Source organism: Microtus pennsylvanicus, chromosome 7 (genome assembly GCF_037038515.1).
Source record: "Microtus pennsylvanicus isolate mMicPen1 chromosome 7, mMicPen1.hap1, whole genome shotgun sequence".
Classification (NCBI taxonomy): Eukaryota; Metazoa; Chordata; class Mammalia; order Rodentia; family Cricetidae; genus Microtus; species Microtus pennsylvanicus.
The window spans coordinates 71,700,319-71,723,434 of NC_134585.1; the positions used below are offsets into that span (position 1 = coordinate 71,700,319).

The following is a 23,116-nucleotide window of genomic DNA, read 5'->3' on the forward strand; positions in this document are numbered from 1 at the left end:
GACCTCTCTATACAGACCAGGTTGGTTTCACACGTGTATTGTTACTCTCAACTCTACCTCCTTATGCTGGGACCACAGGTAGATACCACCATGTCTGTTAAGGTATTTGCTTTGTAAAAGTGTGACTTTTACATTGATTTTAATATTGAATGAAAGTTCCATAATACTGGTACTATGGAGTAAGCAAAGAACATGGCCTAATAAACCATTTGATAAAAAAAAAAAAACAAACCTCATTATGTCCAAAGATCCTGTTCCGTTGTCTGAAGAAAACATCTTACAAAAGTAAACAGTGAGAAAGGAAGAGAAAACTAGCTGATTGATCTCAAGATCTCAGCCTTCGTGGTAGAAAAAGTATATAGAAAATATCTTTACCAGTGAGATGAATACCTCGTTAATTTGATAGTTTAAAAATGTCCATGCTTTCAGCGGGATCCTAACTAGCATCTATCATGTTTTATCTTTGTCAACAAGAACCTCGAGTGTAATGCCAATAAGGAAAGTAGCATACTGATGGTTTTATCCATATGCTCAGGGTTCAAGGGCATCCATGGGTCAATTCAGTCCATTAGTGTTGGGCACAGACAGCAGACTGGGCACTGCTATAAACACTGGGGATGTTCAGAGAAGCAAAGTTGCTCTTCCTGTACTATCGTTCTCATTCACCCATTGTTTCTTTCCACTTACTGCTGGAGCTGTTCCTATTGAACAACACTGGGAACATGCCTGACCATGTAGAAGGAGTTAGAAATAACTTAGCAGTCTGATGTTTCTATGTCCCTTTAAAAATTTTAGCTATGTTTCAAAGGAATTGACCTGAACTAGCCCTGCTAAAATAACTAACCCAAAACATGTAGTATTCATAGTATTCACCTTATATCAGTGTTTATATACACAGATTCAATAGCTGAAAAGCAACATTAAATGGTTTTCATGCCATGTGGTCTACAAAGAATGGAGGAAGAAGAAGGGAAGGGAAACAAAGGAAAGAAGAAGGGAAGGAGAGAAAAAAATATTTGTGTGCATAGATATTTGAGCCTTCATAGATCATCATATGTTCCTGTTTATTTAATACAACAGAGTCTTCTGGAGTGGAATTTGGCACAGATGCTCAACTGCTCTAATAATTAAAGAAATGCAAATTAAAACAAGCATAATATTTGATACCAAGCCAAAAACTGTAAAGCTTTTACATAGCCCAATCTTGACCAAGGTCAGGAAAGCAGGTTGCTTCCTCTCCCATTGGCAGAAAAGCATCTAGTACATTTGGGGATGGGAGTGTAACAATGCCTATCCAAGGCAAAACTGCACTCGGTGTTTTCATTTAAAAATTTCTTTTCTGGAGATTCTCACACAAATGTGCAAAGATAGTTGCTAAAATGCACATTGCGGGTTTGCCACCCAAGAAAGTGCTCAAAGACTATCCAAGTGCCTATCAGTTGGAAACTGAAATAAGGCCTGGTATTGCAACAACACGTCACGTGGTTCATTAAAATAAGAAAGATCTGGGTGATTGCTGCGTGGGGAAATCTGTACGTGAGTCGGCTGAAGGACGGCACTAAGCCTCCACAGATGATAGACGGCTGCTTTGAGCCACCAGAGTTTGACGCCTGAATCCCACAGAGAAAGGAAAGAACGAACTCCCGGGAAGTTTCCTCTGACCTCCACACATGCACCATGGACCTGCATGCAAGTATAATGTATGCATGTGGTAATAATAAATTTAAAATAAACAGTGATGCTCAAGAAAAACTGCTGCATAGTTTCAATTACATAGAAAAAAATTGGAGAGATATAGTAAAGTATCAAAAAGACAAGAAAAAAGTTCGTAAAACGTGTGACCTGGCTGGGTAAGACAACAGGAAGGAGATGGCAGGTGTTTAGTTTACACTGTGCTTCTGCTTATTGCTGGGTGCTTTTACTTGAAATTCATCATTTGAAAAGCCCCACTCGTTACTTCTTCAAATCGAGGAGAAGAGCTTCCATCTGACGTGATGTCTGCGCATCGGTTCCAGCTGTGGTCATTGGTGTAGGTGCTCTACGCTTTAAGGAAGATTTCCTGGGGTGTCAACCGAAGCGGATGAATGTTTTTAGGTTGCTGCCAGCAGATGACCTTAGCAACATGACATCTGCAAAATGGCGGCTTCCAAAGGTGACTTCTTAAGGCGTGTAGCCAATAATGAGGTAAGGGGTGCCAAGTGATCAAGTTTGTCTGCTCGCTTTAGTTGCAGGAGGTTTCAGGACATATTTTCAGAGCTATTTCCTTCTTTACAGATTATTAGGGATTAGGAGAGGCAGGCATATCTTCCTCCTATGAACTCTGAAAATTATTAACCACTTAACATCACAGCCTCCCCCATCTACAGTGCTCTGTGGTGTGGTCAGTTCCACATACGCTGCCTGTAGCCTGGCAGTCTTTGATAAATATATAAAAAGTGGCAGCGTTCCATTCCTTTGTTCTTTCATAAACCTGAAGAGAATGCTTAAATTTCATCAATACTATTTCCACATAGTCTTTTATTATGTGGCCGTATAAAAGTGATGATCCTATAAATTTATTTAAAACCCACTCTTTTCCCTTAGTGAGGTACAGCTTTGGGGGTTTGGGTGAATATTGGAAAATCATAAAGCAGTGTGAATGTAAGTCTAGCACAGAAATATACTTTAAAAACTGACTGTACTTTTCAAATTCGAAATACGATCCAAAGGCTGCGGGGATGGAGTCTGGGCAGACACTCGTGTTACTAAGGTCACACAACACGAAATATAGAGAACACTTGATGTGCTCACAATTTATGGATGAGGTCAACGAGATGAAATCAAAAGACAAAGGCAGATGACGTCACTTAAACTAAACAATAAGTACAACCAGTGACTTGGCTAAAATATGTAAAAATACATCCTGGCACATGAGTTTGTGTGCAGTTGTTTGGAGAAGAGTAGCAAGTAACAGCTTTAGAGATATTACTTCCGGAAGCTGGAATAGCTGCCCTGGGCACAGATAAAGTTTTGGTGACAATTAAGGAAACAAATCTGAAAACAAGTTACCATGTTGGTGACGAAGCTTGTGCCATATTTCACTGCACACTAAAATTAAAACTACAGGAGTCCCACAGTATCTCTACAAGATGACTTCCTGGAGGGAAACTGATACAAGTCTGCTGTTGAGATCTTGTGTGGCTCCTCAATAAACACAATTACATGTGAGCAAAAGAAGTGTGGTCCAGGAAATGACGTCAACAGAAAATGAACTGTCTTCAGAAACCAAGAAAATAAGTGTTCCTTGAAGTCTGGGACCACATAGCTCCGTATATTTCTATAATTATCTAATGTCCTCTAGGAACTCGTGGCTAATTACAAAAAGATTAAAGAAAAATGGCAGCTGAACAATGTTAATTTGTTTTCTGTTTAAATAGCCCTATCTATTAGGTTTCAATGTCACTAACTTGAAAGAAGTTTCTTTTCTCCTGAAAAAAAAAATCAACCTATTCTTTACCATAAAAAAAAAAAAAAACGAGGACAAGGTCAGAGTCAAAAGTAATCTAATAACATGCCTGACTGTCCCTCTGTCAAATAAAAAGAAACAGACCCAGTTTCCTTTATAAAGAACCTAAGCGAATCAAGCAGGAATCTGCTCACTTAGCTTAGCTGAGCCGGCCTTGGTTCCAGAGACGATGAGCAGCTCCAGCATGTGGCAATTGCAAACTAAGCTGTTGTTATTTGCAGGCCTCCACCACTTCAAACATGTGTGCACGTGCATGTGCATGTGTGTGTATTTGCTCAAGGCCTATTCTCTCACCTCTACTTGTTAGTCATGTAATATATAACCAAAGATCAGACCCATACACTCATATACTGTCACCTTCTTTCCCTCTCTAGCATCTAAAAGTAGGTGTCCTCATTTTGGGGCCCCGTGTTTTCTGTGATTGTGCCTTATATAACTGAGGACTTCATGTGGCATGTACGTGCTATGTTTAAAAGAGTTTAAACCAATTTGATGTATGTCATCAGTGTCAAATAAATATTATGACCATGTCAAGACTCATAATTAAAAACGGGTACTGCTCTCACTAAAACTGAGCTGAGGTATACCTTTATAATTTCCCCAATGTTTCTCTCTTTCTCTCTCTCTCTCTCTCTCTCTCTCTCTCTCTCTCTCTCTCTCACACACACACACACACACACACACACACACACACACACACACTACTTGTCAATAGGAACAGCTGAGAACAATGCTTTCTATTACCTTAAGGGGCATGTCAGGCACCTGGGAGATAGCTCAACAGGTTGAGCGCTCATTGTCCATGCGTGCTGGCCTGGGTTCAAATCCCTAGAACTCATGAGAAGCTGCATGAGGCTATGAGCATCTGTAGGACAACTCTTTGGAGGCAGGAGGATTATTGTCTTAAGGAAATAAATCGGAAAATGACAAAGCTGGACAACAAACATTGTCTTTTGGCCTTTGCATTCCTACCTATATTTATCCTCTGGCCTTTGCTTTCCTACCTGTATTTATAGATGTCTGTATGTCTCACATAGTCACATAGCCACATGCACATATACACACTTTTTTAAAAAGGAAAGAATGGAATGAGAAAGAGGAAGGAAGAACAGTAGACAATGTGGCACCTATTACCTGACTGTGGTTGATTTTGACTGATTTAGTATATTCTTAACTCTGTAGAAGTTGATCTTTCTGTCCAGAATTAATGTCACCTAGGATGATGTGAGATATGAGAGACCCTGTCCAAAGTTTTATATTCTTCACAAGCTGGTAGTATTGGTAAAGTCAGTCCTGGGGTAGTGTTCTTTAATTCACTCAAACTTACAAAGTCAATATTAACTGCTATTAATGGCTGTTGTTAATGCAGTCTCGAGTCAGTGCCAAGTATTCAGATTATTTTATTTACTGGCATTTCTCTAAAACAATGAAGGATCAAGAGCAAGGGTTTAACTCAGTGGTTCAGCATATGGCGAGCATGTGTGAGACCCTAGGTCTGATCCCTAACACTATAAATAATATAAAGTAATTTAAATCCATAAAGAAGCAGACGCTATCACCAAAGTGTTTCTACTACAGAAGAAAACTTAGGAAAACAAAGAAAATTGAAGAGTAAGTTTACAATTATTCAAATGTGGCATTGTTTTCTCCATTAATAATCAAGGTAAATCATTTTCATTGTGCATTTTCCATTTAAAGCCATGTACACATGTACTAAATCCCCAATGCTCAGAGGTATCTCCATCCTGTTGCGAAAGAGACTGAAGGTTAGACAGGGACATAATCTCCGTCTATGTCACGTGATGGCACAAGGCAGGCTGACCTCGGAACCGATAATGCAAATTAGCAGTAAGTTCACTTTTTAAATTTATTTATTAACCAGATGCTGTGCACTGTGCACCGAGGTTTTTGACGTTTTAGTTTCACAGAGATGTGGGTGGAGTAAATAGCTTTTCTTCAACATATTCTGCTTGGAAATAGAAGTGGCCACTTGAGTCTATGAATTGGTGCCTTGTGTCAACTGAGAGAGAAAAAACTCAGTACTTTCAAACCCCACAGTGTCTAATCCTCTCTGCACCACGCTCCCCGCGGCCCTAAACTGTACTCCAATGCTCCATGCTATTCTCAAGTCTTCACTTTTCCTTCAGGTCACTTCCTTAACACAATTTCTACTGTACTCCAATGCCCCATGCTATTCTCAAGTCTTCACTTTTCCTTCAGGTCACTTCCTTAACACAATTTCTACTGTAACTTCTGTAGGAGAACGTGAATAAAGTAGCCCAACACCAGCTTAGAACTGAATATAATGAAAGGTTTTTTGTTTAGGTGGGACTCGCAGATCACAGTCCTCTGCACAAACAGGGAACAGGATCTGAATCCAACAGGAACCCAGTCCAGAAGCCAGACAAGAGAAGAGGGGGGGAAAGAGGGTGTGAGAGCATGCACATTTTTGGTACCCAAGGCCATGCCCAACCTAGTCCAGCATCTCAAAGCCATTGGCTGAAGGAGGCTCCCCAGCAACTCCATCTTTAGTCTAATAAGAGAGTTCCAAACCCAATACAAAACAACATACAATAAGAACAGATATCAAGTGTAAAAATTAGAATTACAACCTGCATAAACAATATTAAGCAAGAAACATATGCTAAATGTTTTAATAATTATTGTATTCTAAAGAGTTTTGAGTCTTGTATTAGAAATGGCATGGCTAAGTCATAAGAGGATAACTATGACTATCTACTCATTAACCCCATCAAAGACCTGAGAAGGGAGGTAATATTACTTGAGTGGGTAGGAGGTGCAATTAAGCAGCTCCCAAAATATGCAGTAAATGACAGGGACAACTGGTTACCTGGGCAATCACGCAAAGTCCCATTTGCAAGAGTAACTTACAGACCATTTTTGAGAGGCAGGAAAATTTTTAAAACTGTCTTATCTTGTCTTGGCAAGGTTTGGCAGTCTTTTTTCTTGTATCCGTATGTATGACATATTCTACAGTACTTCTGAGTACTCTCACTGACCCATCATCCTTAGTGTTAATACCATGTTAAATTGATCCATTGGGTTTTAATTTGGATTCCTGAGGTTATGTTTTTTAAAAATTTTGCAAGGCAGTGCTTTTGCAAATATCTGAAGTTATTCTTCATACCTTCTGTTACCCATGGCTATTGGCATTGTAGCAAGAATAATTTCAGTCCCTTTGACTGGTAATTCTAACATCTAAAATCAGTTGATCTGTTTCTTCTGAGTGATGTTCTCCTGACCCTCACATGTAGTGCCTGGTTTCTGTGTATTTGTCTGTGAGAAGTCTTTGAGTCTAAGGGACCATCCACAAAAGAGCATACATTCTGATTCTGTCATATAACTACTGCCACTAACTGCCACGCATCACTTCAAACCAGGCTCACAGACTGGAGAACCCTGGGTCACCAAGCCAGCATGTAGTATGGGCTGCAAACCACAGCAATGTTGACTGGTTTGTCTTTTTTTTTCTTTCTGGCTATTTGGTATACCAGATTACGAAGATCTGAAGGTTTATGTCTATGCCTATCCATGTTAAAATTATGACACCAAGTTAAGACATTAGACAATCCTGAAGGTAACTAGATTCATAAGAGAGAGTCCTCAGAGAAGGATTAATATTTTTGTAAACAAGGTCTTTTGCCAATGCTTTGTGAACTTCCTCGGTTCAAAACTGGGAAGAAGAGGTTTCTGTTTGTTTAGGGTTGTTGCTGTTGTTTTTTTTTTCCTTCTTCTTCTTCTTTTAAATCTGTGGCTTTTTCTCCTAGCAGTCCAAGCAGACTAGAGCATGAATTATTATTCTCCAATGGAAGCATAATGTAGAGAGCCCCACCTGATTCCTACTGGCTCCATGTAGTATGTTTTTTCTGATGCAGGCCTGACATGTGATGCTCTTACAAACCTCATGCAACTGCAATCCCAAACTGCCAAGATGCAAAAATTTGTCTAGGGCAGAGGCTTCAGTTCTCTGGATCTCCGTTTTTCTGCAGCGTTGTCCTGATTGCCTTACACTCTTGTCATCTCAGACCCCTTTAAGACAGTATAAAACTCTTAGCTGTTTTTAGCAAGAGGGATCATCTGAGTAAATAACCTTATTGAACCACAAAGCATTCAATAGTGTGACCCTACTGAAATGAAAGACTTTGCAAACAATAAAATTCTTTCTTCTAATACAGAGAAGATTTTATTAAAAGAAACATACCCAAAAGGGGAAACATTCTAAGTGATTTTAAGTGTTTTTTTTAATGAATAAACTAGATGAGCATGAACTCATAGAGATAAACAGAATAATAAAGAATGAGATGTTGAAACATAGCTTGCTATATTTGTTAAATTTAAAGGAAATTAAAACTACAAATAACTTAGAAAGAAAATGAAGTCAAATTAAATGCATGCACCAAGATTTAGGCAAGGAATAATTTAAGATAGAAGTGAAAGAGGCTTGGATCAGGAGTGGGGCATCAGTGTTTTGTTCCCTGTCTCTTATCTGCTGAGGAGTGGGGTCAAGGAAAGTCATCTCAACTATCAGCTGTAAGGTAAACACTAATTCACTGGTCCTCAGTTGGTGACCCCCACCTAAAAGTCACTCTGGTACGCACTGGCTGGGTGTCATCAGACTGTAAGCAGGACACAATCTCGAACTGCTCTTTCTGTGGAGCCACTATCCCTAGAAAGAAGTGGCACACGCACAATTTCACAGACGCTAATCTGGACTCTAACTTCAAGTGTGTAGCCTGGCGGAATGCCAGTAAGTTTCCTAGCAAGATGACCTGGTGATTTGGGTAAAGTGGTGGTTTCACACTGGGCTTCCCAAGAAAGGCTCGGTGGATCTTTCCCTAACACCCTGCTGTCTACTGTATTCAGATTCCCCCAAAACAGGAAGAAGGGGAGACTCGAGCCTCTGTTGTGAAATGACCAATGCAGTTCTGGGCTTTTCATCCTAATTTCCACCTACTTATAGTATTCGTGAGCAGAAAGGTGGGATGATCCAGGAAACATCTGAACACTCACTAGTTCATCATTTAGTTAGGAAGACTATCAATTTGAGTTCCAATTCAGTACCCAATGAAATTTGGGAAATCGGCAGAATTCTCCACTAAGGTCATGTATCAAACTTTTTCCACTGACAGAAAATGTTGGTCTTAATGGGGGAAGAATGTGGGCATGTGCATACAGGCATAAGAGATGTCATGGATATATGAATGTGCAATTTTAATCCTTGAAATATAAATATTCCTTTGTTGTAAGAGGATAGTTCAAATATTTTAATAGTTAGCAAGGAGAGCAAAAAGGCTGTGCACCTAGCAGAGTAATTCCAACATACTATATTCTTCCAAAGCTTGTCTATGCCAAGCCAAGTAGGTTAGTGTGGTTTTCATATATAGTTAGAAAACTACTACATAAGCCAGGCGGTGGTGGCGCACTTGGGAGGCAGAGGCAGGCGGATCTCTGTGAGTTTGAGATCAGCCTGGTCTACAAGAACTAGTTCCAGGACAGGCTCCAAAACCACAGAGAGACCCTGTCTCGAAAAAAAAAAAAAGAAAAGAAAAGAAAACTACTATATATTCCATGCTTTAATTTGACATGTTCTCTAACATAGTGAATATGTTTTCTCTATGTTTACCTACCATGTTTTTTAGTCCTGTAAATTATATATATATATATATATATATATATATATATATGTATATGTATATATATATGTAGCATAATTTCTTTAAAAAATTCACTGTAGATGGGCACTTGTTTTTATAGCCAGTCTTTTGGCTATTATATGGATTCAACCCCAAGCACCATTTACAAGACTAGTTTAGAATACATGTGGGAGCTGTCTTACTGCTTACTGTGTTCTATACTTTTGCAGTCACAAGATAATTCAAGTACAAACACTCATGGAGGGTTTGGACATTTGAAGGAGACCCTCTTGCTAAAAAATCACTGGTTAGTTCCCGAGTTAGAAATTTATTTTGAACTTCAGCTTAGCATATGCCATTTTGAGGAACAAAAGGCAATCAGGATTGTTAAAAAAGAACATAAATGGAATGCCCTTGTCTGGAACTCACCGACCTTGATTCATTGATGCTGTAAGCTCACATTCTGAGAACTTATTCAGTGCTCAGAGCTGCTGATATAGGTGTCAGATGTGGCCACTGGCATATAGCTCTTGCAGTTGGAGAGTGATGTGTTAAAGCCAACAGGATAACGAGGGTTGGGTTTGAAGCTCAAGCATAGGTAGAGTCCTTGCCTAGTATGTGCAAAGTCTCAGCTTTAAACTTCACTGTCCCAGATATTTATCAGTGTAATGATATCTACCTGAAATCCCAGCACTCAGGATGTGGAAGATCATGAGATCAAGATCTTCCTCTATTACATAGTGAATTCAGGTCTAGCCTGGAATACTTGAGACCTTCTACCAATTAATGAATAAATATCAAAACTAATAATTAACTACATAGAAGGAAAGAGTGAGATGAGTGTTATCCTGGAAGATCTATTGCGTGGTAGTCTGATGACCACTGACCATGAGGGGCCAGAGCTGCTGCTGCTGTCTTCCATGTGTGTAATCGCTCCCCAAAATCTTCTCACAAAAAAAAACCAGGAGATTTAGCAAATGGGTGTCATTTTTATTGTGCCTTGTCATCACGTCTATCTGTGCCTCATGTGCTTTCCCGCCATAACAATGGAATAGTGTATCTCTACCCTCGGACCTCTCACGCATCCTCTGTTCCCCTATGCATCATCACGCATTCTTGCAGGAGGCCTTCTGTGGTCCCTGCACACATATCTGATGGTTTTTCTTACTTAAAATTTTCATGCTCCAAATCATACCACCTTAAGCATTGTTTTTCTGTTGAGAAGGTACATACTGACCTTTTCTTTCAAGAAGACAAGCATTCAGTCTATCCTACTTCAGATATATCCTGCTATAATAAAACATTCACCAAGAAAAATATGGGGAGCAAAGAGTTTATCTCACCTTGAAACTCTCAGGCCACAACCCATCTCTGAGGAAAGTCAGGGCAGGAACCTGGAGGCAGGAACTGAAACAGCCCGTGGAAGAACACTGCTTATTAGCTTGTTTCCCCTGGGTGGTTCCTCTGCTTTACTTGTACAGTTCAGCCCCACCTGCCAGGGGATGGGACCACGCAGAGTGGGCTGAGTCCACCCATCTCAATCACTGATTGAGAGAATGCTCATAGACATATCCACAGTCCAGTCTGACAGGAGTGGCTCCTTGGTTGAGGGTCCCTCTTTCCAGATAACTGCAGTTTGTCTCCATGTTCACAAAATATAACTAGCACAGAGAATATCCAAGAACAAGTATTTTGTTACATTCCTGGAAGCCTTGAAGTGCACAGAAAACACTAAAGCTAGTCACTGCTGTCATTAAATCCTCACATTGTAATAAATACTTGGCTTACAAGATTGCACATTTTATATAGATCATCTTACTTTGTTTCTATAGTGATCATTGCCCTGAGTTTATGAATGAGGAGCACAAAGCCTGAGAAAAAGCAACTCACAAAATCCCCAAAGTTCCATCTACAGAGTCAAAATGGAACATGGAAGGATGATTAGGTGATTAAGAACACGTTCTGTTTTTCCAGAGAATCTGAATTCCCAACACCCATGTCAGGTGGCTCACAGTGCTCTGTATCTCAAGGAGGTACAGTATCTTCTTCGGCCCCCCCTAAAGCACCTACACCCACAAAGACATGTATACACACAAACACATAAAATAAAAGCAAAAATAATCAAGATGTGACTCCAGGCACACCTAACTCCATGTTTTATATTTAACAGATTGCACTATACTGTTAACAGAGGTAAGGTCCCAATGAGAGCACAATTGGTAACCATGAGCCATGCCTAAGAACACTGATTGCATGTCTCTTTCCCTCCCCACCTCTGAAACCCCATAAAAAAGCAACTTTTTCTGGCCTCAAGTAGACTCATCCTGTCTAGATAAATGCAATGAAAACAAAGTCTATTTTCAGAGGAAGGTTTTGAACATACTTCTGATATTTCACTTGTGCACCTGCCTTTCTAAGGAACTTTTGCTGCCTTGGGGTCTTTATGGACATGAAGCGTCATCTATTTTTAACCAGTTTCTACTGAATTATACTGCAGGAACAAGCTAATACTAACAAAGATGCTAAGTAGGCAGATAAAGCCCCCAAAGAACAACAACAAAAAAAAAACAGAAAAAGATAACTAAATATCTATATTAGAGTCATGTTGGTCTAATCCAACATTCCCAAACACTAAGCGTGGATTAAATAGTCTCCACCAGATAAGATGGCTATGAATTAGCAATGGAAGACATGGACCAGCTTCTCCACTGGGAGCATAGAATTAGAGATCATGACTGGGAGCATTAGGAGATATGAGTTTCTCTATGAACGTGGAACCCTTAGGAAAGTTGTGCTAACTGGCACCATGTCTCGTGATTAGTCCTGCCTCTATTTTTGAATATAATATGAAAGGGATTAAAAAAGAAAGAAAGAGAGAAAAGATGGGAAGGAGGGAAGAAGGGAGGGAAGGAGGCAGGAAATAAATGCATGTTTCTTGAAGTCAATCACCTGGTATAGACTGTGCCTGTGTCACCAAGCTAGAAAAGATTTGGTCAAACTGCTGTTTTCCTCTGCATTGAGTAAAATTGCCTTCCCCTCTCCTTGTTTTTACACAGTTTGTTTGGGGTTTTGTTTGTTTGTTTGTTTTCCTGACAATGTCTGCACACAACAGTGTAAATTCCAACATTGTGGATGTTTCCAGACACTTACAGATTCCGGCTGTCATTCCCTCTGCAGTGCAACATAACACTACAGAGGAAAAAGAGGAAGAAAGAAAATGTGAGTGGTTCCCTACTCTCTAGTTACACAGAGGTAACTAGAGGTAAATGTTATTATGAAAATCCTATTGTCTATCGGCGTTAGCAAACTAGACATTCTCAGAAAGCAGTGTTTAAACAGTCCTAGTGTATTGTTGTGGGGAACGTTGGGTTATTCAGCTTGGTTGTGCAGAAACATTTAACTCTATGCTCCAGAACATCAGTGTAGGGATGTTGAACAGCACAAGAACGTAGGAGGACACCAGAAAGTGGGAGGGGGAGATGGCATCACAGGTCGTCTCAATAGCCTAGCACTTCTTTATGCTATCACTTTCCGAAGGAGACCTCTGACTGCCTTAATCCTGAAATGTTCTTGTTTGCGTGTGTGTGTGTGTGTGTGTGTGTGTGTGTGTGTGTGTGTGTGCATGAGAGAGAGAGAGAGAGAGAGAGAGAGAGAGAGAGAGAGAGAGAGAGAGAGAGAGAGAGAGAGAAACAGAGAAAAGGATGTATATGGCAATGAGAAACATTTTCAGGAGTCAGTTCTTTCCTATCTTCACAGCTTCAGAGAGTTAAGCCCAGGTTTTCTAGCTTGGGCTCTTACCCACAAAACAATCTCACAGGTCCCTGACATCTTAATGCTAATTAAAAAAAAAATACACAAGCTTTCTTTCCTGGTTCATTGTTGGTGCTGTTAAAAACAAACAAAAAAAAGAAAAAGAAAACGGTCTCACTCTGTAGCCCAAGGATGACCTGACTCACAGTGCTCCAACCTCAGCTGTGATGACAAGTGAGACCCACTCCACTGCCTTTCCCCCTTCCTCCTCCCTCCCTCTCTGTCTCTCTTCTCTTTCCCTCTCTCTCTCCTCATTTTTTTTCATTCTCTCTGTCTCATCTTCAAAAGTGCTAAAATCTTTCTGTATTGCCCTAATGACCCTAATCCCCGACCTCTGCCCCCTTTGTAGCAATACTTTCCATTTTTAATTATTTTGGTGTTGTTGACTTTTATTTTGATGGTGAGGAAGGATGGAAAGCTCATGGAAACAAGAAATGAGGAGATCCTACTGACCTCCTCCATCATGAAACGCCCTGCTACAACCCTGTAGCTAGATGGAGAAAAGCTGTACTTTTATCTTCATGAAGACAACACACAGGGTGCTCATACCGTAAAATAAATATGCTATCAATTAACCAATTAACACACACTGTGAATATCTCCTGTATGAGTAGCATTGTCCTGAATCTTCTAAACGTAGTTGCCCTTCATTGAAATTTTTATCAACTTCAGAAAAGACCTGGTCACCCATGAAAAAAATGATGCAATCCCATCTTTAACTACTTGTTTGAACTCACTAGGTAATAGGGATTGTCTATTTGGGGAACTACAATTGAAGTAATTGGACTCTCTTTTGTATTTTTATATTTAAAATGGAAGCACAAACATATATCATGTTTAGAACCATAGAAACACCCACAATTTATAGTCACTTCTTCAGCATAGAGAAGAGCAAGTGCAATAGGAACTTCACTAAAGGGTTAAGTGATTTTAGACGAGTGTGAGTTGGCAAGGGCAGATTCAGAAAGTGACACGCATTCTTTCCAAAGAGCCAGCTTAGGCTTCCTTTCTTCTTTCTCAAATGCTAGTGAAAGCGGTTTCTTTCCTTGCCTAAAGCACAAGACAAAGATCCTTCTATACCAGAGGAGATATCTGTTGAGCACCTCACAGGCTCTCAGCCCTGCACTTTTCCCAGTGCGTATGTCACATACACAAACAGACAACACAGTGTCTCTGGGAAATTGAGGTCAGGAGGGAACGCGGCCCTCTGCCTCTGAGGTCCCCTGATGTTGTTATTTCACCTGCTGAGTACAGAAACTTTTCTGCCGAGTTCAATGAAGAAAGTGCTTCTTTCTTGAGGATTCACCATGGGTTCCTACTCCCAAGGGTCAGCATGGTGACCCTTCCATGACACAGACTTAGAACCTCCACCAGGGAAAGCTGCCACTGCCGCTACCACCCACCGTTCTGGCAGCCATTGTTCTAACTTAGAGGTTCAACCACAGCCAGCTTCTTCTAATGAAATTATAGGGAGGCGTTCTACTCAAACTGTGAAAACACACTGAAGGGGAAAAAATTAGCAAAAAGAAAAGAAAAATTCCTCCTGAACGTGTACCCTGTTCTGAAGAAACGTGACACAGCATTGGCCACACGGCAGTTTTGTTTTGGCAACTTTGGAGAATCCACATATGTGCATTGTCTCTATTAAAACTGACCACCAGCCCTGCCAGTTGTCCTATAGGCCTAACACTCATTTAGTCTTTCCAAGAGCCCTACCTGTTAAGTTCTTGATGGCAATACTACTTTACCTCTTTAAACATTTTTACTCACAGAAGAGGGGCTTTGCTTCTATGGAGAACCGAGGACAGTTTGAGGGAGTTACCTCTCTCTCTTTGCACCATGTGAGCTCCAACACTCAAACTCAGGTCACTGGAATATGTGGCAAGCTCCTTTTCTCTCAAGATGTCTTTCCAGCCTTCCTTTGATATGCCACATAATGTCTGGCATACATTAATGGAGCAGGTAACCCATGCCATGCTAGGACCACCTGAGCTGCCAGATCTAAAGGGAGGAATAAGTGTGTGCACCTTCTACTCATGGTGCTTCCAGATACAAATACAAGACATTCATTTTTTGAATCATGTTTTAAAACATGTAATTGGAATTCCAACAGGAAGAATGAGTCAGCTGAGAGGAGATCTAAATAACAGCTGTGATCCACACTGAGGAATCTAAGAGGTATCCTTGATAAGCTGACCTTGTAGCAAGTGATGAAGCTCAGAATAGAAACAATTAAAATTTTTATTGGAATTTGCATAACTTTTTTCATTTAATGATGATACCTCTGAGTTCCCATATCAAACCTGGTGTTATTATTGGGAAGTGACTAAGTAGATAGTCATGGAAAAGATAAATTAGTTTAAAACTCAGAACTGCTGCTGCGGGGGTGTCTGCACTTATATTTCTGTGATTTACATGTTTCTGTATTTTGCCTTCTTCTCCCTCCTTTTCCATCAACGACAGTAAGAGTGAAAGCCAGCATCTTCGATGTTTATCAGAAGGTCACACTAGTTTCCTGCTGTGTATGTGAGTGTGTGTGTTTGAGTGTATGTGTGCACGTGTGCATGCACACACACTCAGATATGCATGTGGAGGTCAGAGGACAATGTGTGGGTGTTGATTCTCCTCCCACCATGTGGGTTACTGCAGATAGAGCTCGGCTTGGCAGGCATGGAAGCGAGTGTATTTAGCCAGTGAAACTTTTCACCAGCCCTCTTCCTGGGTTCTTAAATAATCATGGATCCAGACATTGTGCCCTGTGAGAATGTTCTAGAGCACAGTGAAGCTGTGGTCCTGGAATCAGATGTACAAAGTCTCAACCTGATGCCACCACTGACAAGCTCCTGGATCCTAGACGGCCTGCATCAACTTTGTGCCTTCAATAACCTTTGCTTTAAAATGAGATTCTTTCCCAGCTTAGAAAATCCTTATGAGAATACTTTGTAACAAAGATTTATGGAATATTGTATGTCTCAGACAATCTTCCAAAAGCTTTTGTAGAAATAATTTTTAAGTGTTTTTTGCTGTTATTGTTGTTTTATTTATTTGTGAGACGGGATCCCAGGCTGGCCTCGAGCTCATTAGCTGGCTAATGATGACATAGAACTCTTGATCTTCCTTCTCCACATCCTACATCTTGGGATTACAGATGAGTACCATCATGCCCAACTCCCTTATAACAGTCTTCAGCCACATTTTGTACATGAGAGGATGAAGTACAGAGAAGCTTAGCTTTCAGGCCAGGATGGCACAGCTAGAAGGGGTAGCAGCAAGTCAGACCCTGAGCTTGCTCTTTCTGGTGCTTCACTAAGGACCTTTAAACATACAGAAGGCACAAAGGGGGACATGAAGCTCATTACTGCCATGGTCCAGTGTCTGCCCATGCTATTGTGTAGAGCCCCTGGAAGATTCCTCCCACCACTCAGAGAGCAGTTCCTCTCTCCCTTTCTGTTCATCTCTCACTTTCCCATCAAAACTAGCTCTGCTCTCACCCATTGGACCATATTGTCTCCCCTCCCCCACCTCTCTTACCCATAGTCTCACATATTCCTTTGAATGCAGAAGTAAGTGGTGGTTATACTCCTTTGCTTGCTTATTTTGTTTTTGATTTTAGTTTAAATTTGAATAATAGACAAACAGGAATAACTTTATAAAGTTTGCAGCTTTTAGTAGTGTCTGGATTGCATGTAAATGTGGCTTGCACAAGATTCTCAAAGCCTTTGTTGGCATTCCAAGACCACCCTGGGACCACTGGGTTTTCATCACTGGAAGCAATCTCCCACTGTCTTCTCCACTAGACCTTAAAGCGTGAGTTTACACTATGAGGTGAACAAACCGCACTGAATTTAAAGATGGCTCCAAAACAAGCCTGGGGCATATGCAAGTGTTTTCTGAGGAGTGCCCACTCTGCAAGGGGGAACATGATGTACTACAGTTTCTCATTGAAAGTGAGTTTCACTAAGATATTATCACTTACTCAACACCACCAGGAAATTGGAATAATGAAGCTTCCAGCGTTTGCCAAAGATTCTGTGTTGATTTAGAATTGGTTGTTTTTCCACATATTCAAGGAGTTTCTTGGAGTGCTTTTTCATGAAGCAAAGTTGGAGTTTGAGAAAGTTTAAATATAGACTTCAGTACAGGCATTAAGAGAAAGACTTGAGAAAAGGACATTTGAACATATCCTGGAGTGGACAGGGGCTTCTCAAAAGAGAGGCTCACCATATGAGTACTGGAATATACTGTTTCATATGTTAGAACAAAATATCACATTTCCAAAATAGTAGAACCTGTTTCCACATGAAATTTTGCCATCTTTCCAACAAGTGTTTTAAAAAATCAATTGGATAATCTCTTCTTCTTCCCCAGCAAGTCACTGTCGAATCTTGATTCTTGTATGTGTGCAAATTCTTCTTATATATAATGGCTTTATTTCATTTCCTCTCGGAATCCAATAAAACATTATCTCCTCACGAAAAGCTATAATACTGTAGTCCTCCTGAAAAAGATATTTATAATTAATCTGTGATTTCTCACATATTTAATCTATTAGAAAAATTTCCCATCTGGACTCTAATTATCTTACAAAAGTTTGGGAAGAGCCTTTTCAAATCTTTAGCCACACGTTAATCTATTCTGTTGATGGCTCTTCCTTGAGAACAAAGAGGAAGAATGTGCCTCACGAAAGTGTTCTACTGGAAAAAGAGCTGGACTCCTGTAGTCTTCAGAGCACAGGACTGTTTTATCAGTGTAAGCCACACACCCTTTCTCTTAGGGCTTCACAAAGGAATTCCCAACTTTCCAAATAAGATCGGAGTTTAACGTTGTTTTAAGACTTATGAGAAATGAGTAACATCTCAGCATCTTCTGGCCCAGCCTGAACTACAAGGGAATATAATGCCAAGTCTTGAGAGAACAGTGGGGTGATTTTCTTAAAAGATCTGAGGTTTACTCTTTATAAAGAGTAGTAGCTAGTCTTCTAGAAAGTCACTATTCCCAGATAAATCCCCAATCCCTAGTTCTAAAACCCACAAGGCTTAGGCATTACAGCTAAGATCCAAGAAGGCAGCTATGGATCCAGAATATGGGGTGTGTGTGTGTGTGTGTGTGTGTGTGTGTGTGTGTGTGTGTGCAGCGTGTGCATGTACGCACACATGTGTGTGCACACACAGGAATGAATGCTGCTGTATGTTCAGGTGTGTAGACATGAGCACTTGGCTACCTGTGAGAGTTTAAAGGCAGCCTCTGACTTACCACTTTCCAGGGTCTCTCACTCATCTGAAACTTAACTCCCCTAGCCTGGCAGGTCAGTTATCACCAGGAATCCTCTTGGCTCCCTCTCCTTCCCCAGCCCAAGGATTGCAAATATTTGGAATTCTTGTACTCTTACCCAGGTTGTTTTTTTTTTCTCATGTGTTCTGGGAATCAAACTTGGGTCCTCAAGCAGTTCATCTATTGAACTATTCTTCCAGCCCTTTTTTCTTTCTTTTCTGATTCCCAGTTCATTGCACTCAGTGCACGCACGCACGCACACAGACACACACACACACACACACACACACACACACACACACAAATATAACAAAAAATATTTTAAATTCTCTGGTTTCAAAATTTTTCCCTTTTTTGTTTTGTCTCCATGTGCTACGGTAGTGTGTGGCTGTCAGAAGATAATGCTTTGGAGTCGGTTCCCTCCTTCGACTATGTGGGCTCCAGGGATGAACCCTCAGCTTGTTAGGCTTGGCACCTTCACCTGCTGAGCCATCTCAGCATCCCCAATATTTCAACTATTGCTACTATTCCTTTAATTAGCAGCATTTTTGTCAGGGATGAGGTAGTGCTTTCATTTCACAAGTAATCCCACAGAAACTTATATTAATTACAAACTGCTTGGTCTACTAGCTCAGACCATTCTTAACTAGCTCGTCCAACTTAAATTAACCCATTTTTACTTATCTGTGTATCACCACCTGACTGTGGCTTACCAGTAATTTTTTTTGGCATCTTTCTCCTTTGGCAGCTACATGGTGTTTCCCTGACTCAGCCTTCTTTCTCTCTCTATCTCTGCTTAGATTTCCCACCTGGCCTGTCTATTGTCAATTCAGCTTCTTTATTAACCAATGGTAATAGAGCATATTCCCAGCATACAGAGGGGCATTCCATATCAGTGGGTTCTACTCTCAATAGTAGATGCAACCAACATTTCAAAGTCACTGACTTTTTTGCAAGCAAGACTCTGCTCCCCAATCAATATCACCTGTTGTATGAGAAGAGGACTTGGGGTAGTCCAACTGACTTAAGATTGCAGGTAGATCGCCCGCAGATGCCATTGAATAGCCAGAAACTGTTGGGAGTGGTGGAGTATTGGCTGGCAGCAAGCATTATCAGCCCTCTGGTTTGGATCCTGACAACAATGGGATTTAAATTCTTTTGTTTTCGTATTTCATTTAGGTTTAATTTGGTTTGAGATCTTCCTGGCGCGCTGTGTCTGGGAGGAGATTGACAGACAGTTCCCCCTGTTTCTAGAAATCTTTCTGAAAGAGAAGTCCATTGTGCCTCCCCATCTGCACTTGGTTTAGCCAGGCTTTGATTAATAAGGACCACCCTCTTGTTCATGTGTTTGACAAGGGTGTATGCACAGTATGTTCCTGGTGAGTGAGATTTCAACAAAGACCAGGCTTTGCTTTTAAACCCACCCTGCCAATGAAATCCAGCCTCCTGAATCCGAAGGTCAGCGGGGAGCAAGCATAGGTGTTTTATGCTCCCATGTCTCCCACCCCCAAACACCAGCACCTGTTAGAAGTGAGGTTGAAATGAGCGTGTTGGAACTCTGGGACAGAGCCCCAGTTCCGACCTGAAAGAGGCTGTGATGTATGGCGGATAATGAGCAGGGGAGACTGCCCTCTGCTACACATCATTACCATGCAGATCATGAAAGCAAATGAAATGGTTCGAGCAGATAACAGCTGTTTTTATTCTGCTTTTCAAAGATTCCCTTAAATAACTGGGTCTCCTGGCTTTTATTTAAGGGTGAACACCCGATTGTAAACATAGGAGCGATGCGTTCTCATGATGTCAGTAATAAAAACATGTATAAAGCTGCATGTGTATTCTGGAAAGCTAACTAACCATTAAAGCCAAGAAACATAGTCTGGCACAAATCTTATTATGTGTCCAAGAGGACTTGATGGTATGCACATAAGAAAATGTAATGAAACAGCGGGAGAGAGGGGAAGAGGGAGGGGGAGGAGCTGGCTTTGCTGTCCGTGAGAGGTTGGAAGGAGAGTGAGGAAGAGGTAAAACTGCAAAGATCATCTGGGAAAAGGGTTAGCAGAGCAAGTGGAAGTTAGAGCAATTTTGCTTCCCCCCCCCCCCCCCGTGGCATTAGAGCATCCCCTCCTTGCATTTTTGCCTATTAGCTATCAGCGATGAGGCTGTGACATGAGACCCACTCAGGAAGGAAGAGACCCAGTCCTCCTTTCTTAGGGGATTGGAAACTCATCAGCGGCAATGGGCATCTATTGTGTTTGTAATTGCTGTGATCTTTATCATACACATTTAAGCATTAGGTCGAGCTCACTTGGAGAATCCCGCAGCACCACCGCAGCTCATCAGGATTCTGTAAAAATAAAACTGTGTGCACGGGGGTTTTGCAGAGCAAAGCTTGTGTAGGGTCAGTCTATGGAATGAGTCTCATAATTTTGTTAAAAAAAAAGCAAGATTAGGAACAATCTTTTCAAGATTTTCTATAAGAAGACCATGCTCATTTAAAAAAAATGTCTTCTCATTTTAGTATAATTGGAATCCTTTATGAATGGGTGGTTGTATTAATAAGAATGAAATAAATTATTCCCTTACTGTACTTAGTAATAAAAATGTTGGTGTCTTAGGAAAATAAATGTATGTATATACATATTAAGTTTGTACCTAATATTTGTTTATGAACCACATAAATTTTAACATAAACCAAAAGATGAATTCAACAAACAGCTTAATATTGGGAATCGGCTGTTCTTGTACCTTAGATCTGTGCTTAAAATAAAAAAAAAAAAAATGAGAGGCAATAAAATGTCAACTTCATAGATTTGCTGCTAAAAAGATCCTGGCTCACCTGTGCATAAAATACAATGGCCCCCAAGGGTGTGTGTGTGTTTACAAACACAAATTAATCTTTTACCTGCCCAACTAGGAGCTATAATGGGTCTCAAAACTAAGCAGTGGAAATTAGCAAATGTAGGGTTCTTTCAGTTATCTCTACCAAAGGAAAACTCTAAGACATAGTCTGGGCTCTAAATTGAAGGTGTATGTTCTGGTCTCAGGTACTCTCTGGTCTAAGTGGGAGGGGCCAATGTCATAAAGTGTCACGAACCGACTCTCATAAATGCCCTCCTGTTTCTTCGTATCAAACGGGAGATGACATAGAGAATGTGCTGTTTTAAAATGGACTTTAGAGTTCTTCCAGAAACAATGTTCAGATCAAAATGCCAAAATTTTCCATTTATGTCAAAAATGTTGATTCTGTGGATTCAGGCTAACATAGAATAGCAATGCACAGCCCTGCATATGTCTACTATGTATGCCAGGTTTCTATCTATAACTAATAATACATGTTAGTTTTATACATTGTGTTATCTGCTTTTAAGATTCTCCGCCCCTTTTCTCTTCCCCTCTGGGCCCCTCCCTGTTTCCTTCCATCCTGTCTCTAGGAAACGTTTCTTTTGCCATGTGCCCATCCGCTGATGCATCCACTATTAACACAGAAGCAGACATGAAAGGAATATATAAACAATACAAAACCTACCATTTCTGGCAAAACACAAAAAGCAACATTTGTACCAAGTAGCTTTCAAAACAGCCCATAAATAAACTGATCTAATCAACAGCCTATTATTATTATTATTATTATTATTATTATTATTATTATTATTATTATTAAGGTTATTGGACTCTGCAGCAAATATATGCTGAAACAGGAAGCTGCATGGACCAGACACCCACTGAGGGCAGGCCAGAATGGAGCTCCAAAATTCAGTGGGTCCTGTCTACATCTGGTCCATGTGGCTAGGAAGAGTGAACTTGGATGCCAAATGACTACCAAGTTGGGAAGCTGAGCATTGTATGACTATGAATATGTGTTGAGTAAAATGCTCCCCAAAGCAAGCCAGGCCACTGTGCTGGGAACAATTGCTGCCATTGATCACTTCCTTGCCTTAGACAGTACACCTCTTCTAATGACAGCAAAGGTGGCTTTGTAAGTCTTTATTCATCAGATCACAAATGGACACCACCACCACCCTGTATCTGTACATCCATGCCAAATTATCACATCTTCACATTAAAGAAGAAGAAGAAGGAGAAGAAGAAGAAGAAGAAGAAGAAGAAGAAGAAGAAGAAGAAGAAGAAGAAGAAGAAGAAGAAGAAGAAATGAGCCATTTGTAAGCAAGGAAGAGTAAATGTCCCTTTCCCACTCTCAGGACTCAATTCAAAAGCAAGATGAGCAAAAAAAAAAAAAAAAAAAAAAAAAAAAAAAAAAAAAAAAAAAAACCCGATAGGAAGATCTGCCCCTTTGGCCCTGCCTTTGGTGCTTTAATAACTACAAGATGTCTGAGGCATATTTGCGCTGTAAGAAAAATCTGCTTCCCAAAGGGAAAGGGAACCTGGGAACAGACCCAGAGGTACAATAAATAAACGGACAGGTCTAGGAAAGTCTGAATCACAGCACGTTCCAAAGCTTAGGAACAAAGCTGAGGGCATCACGTGAACTCTGTAAAAGTCGGTGCAAACCTTTTTCATGATGATGACTTCCACAGCACTGAGGGCTTCTTTCTCAAAAGACACTTTTCTTATTTAGAGTATCTTGTTAATAATTAGTAGTTTGCTGTCACCTCCCCCCATCCAGTGTCCCCCTTTGGCCGAGCTGTAAGTGTTGACTAGCCTTACTAAAGGAAGTAAAGAATCAAGATAGAGAACCTGTGTTCAAAACAGAGCATCGCGTTCTTTCCAAACTCGGGTAGAACGTGGGCAGTTTGCTTTGCTAGCGCTCTTTCCGGCTTTGAAGAGCACAGCTCGCGGTGTTCTCTCTCCTTCCTTCAGGTTTCTGTTGGTTGTCTCACCTTTCCTCTAGATTAGCCCTGGCCTCCGAGCTCCA

General features: G+C 40.6%; 1 protein-coding gene and 1 long non-coding RNA gene across 2 annotated transcripts in view; one reads left to right on the forward strand and one right to left on the reverse strand.

Moving 5' to 3' along the window:
• The window catches only part of Adgrl2 (adhesion G protein-coupled receptor L2), a 612,895-nt gene that overhangs the window by 66,621 nt on the left and 523,158 nt on the right, over positions 1 to 23,116 (forward strand). The window lies entirely within an intron of this gene.
• The window catches only part of LOC142854806 (uncharacterized), a 91,655-nt gene continuing 85,877 nt past the window's right edge, over positions 17,339 to 23,116 (reverse strand). The window contains exon 3 of the long non-coding RNA XR_012911374.1: positions 17,339 to 17,467. This is a non-coding gene — a long non-coding RNA (uncharacterized LOC142854806). The remainder of the gene's footprint in view (positions 17,468 to 23,116) is intronic.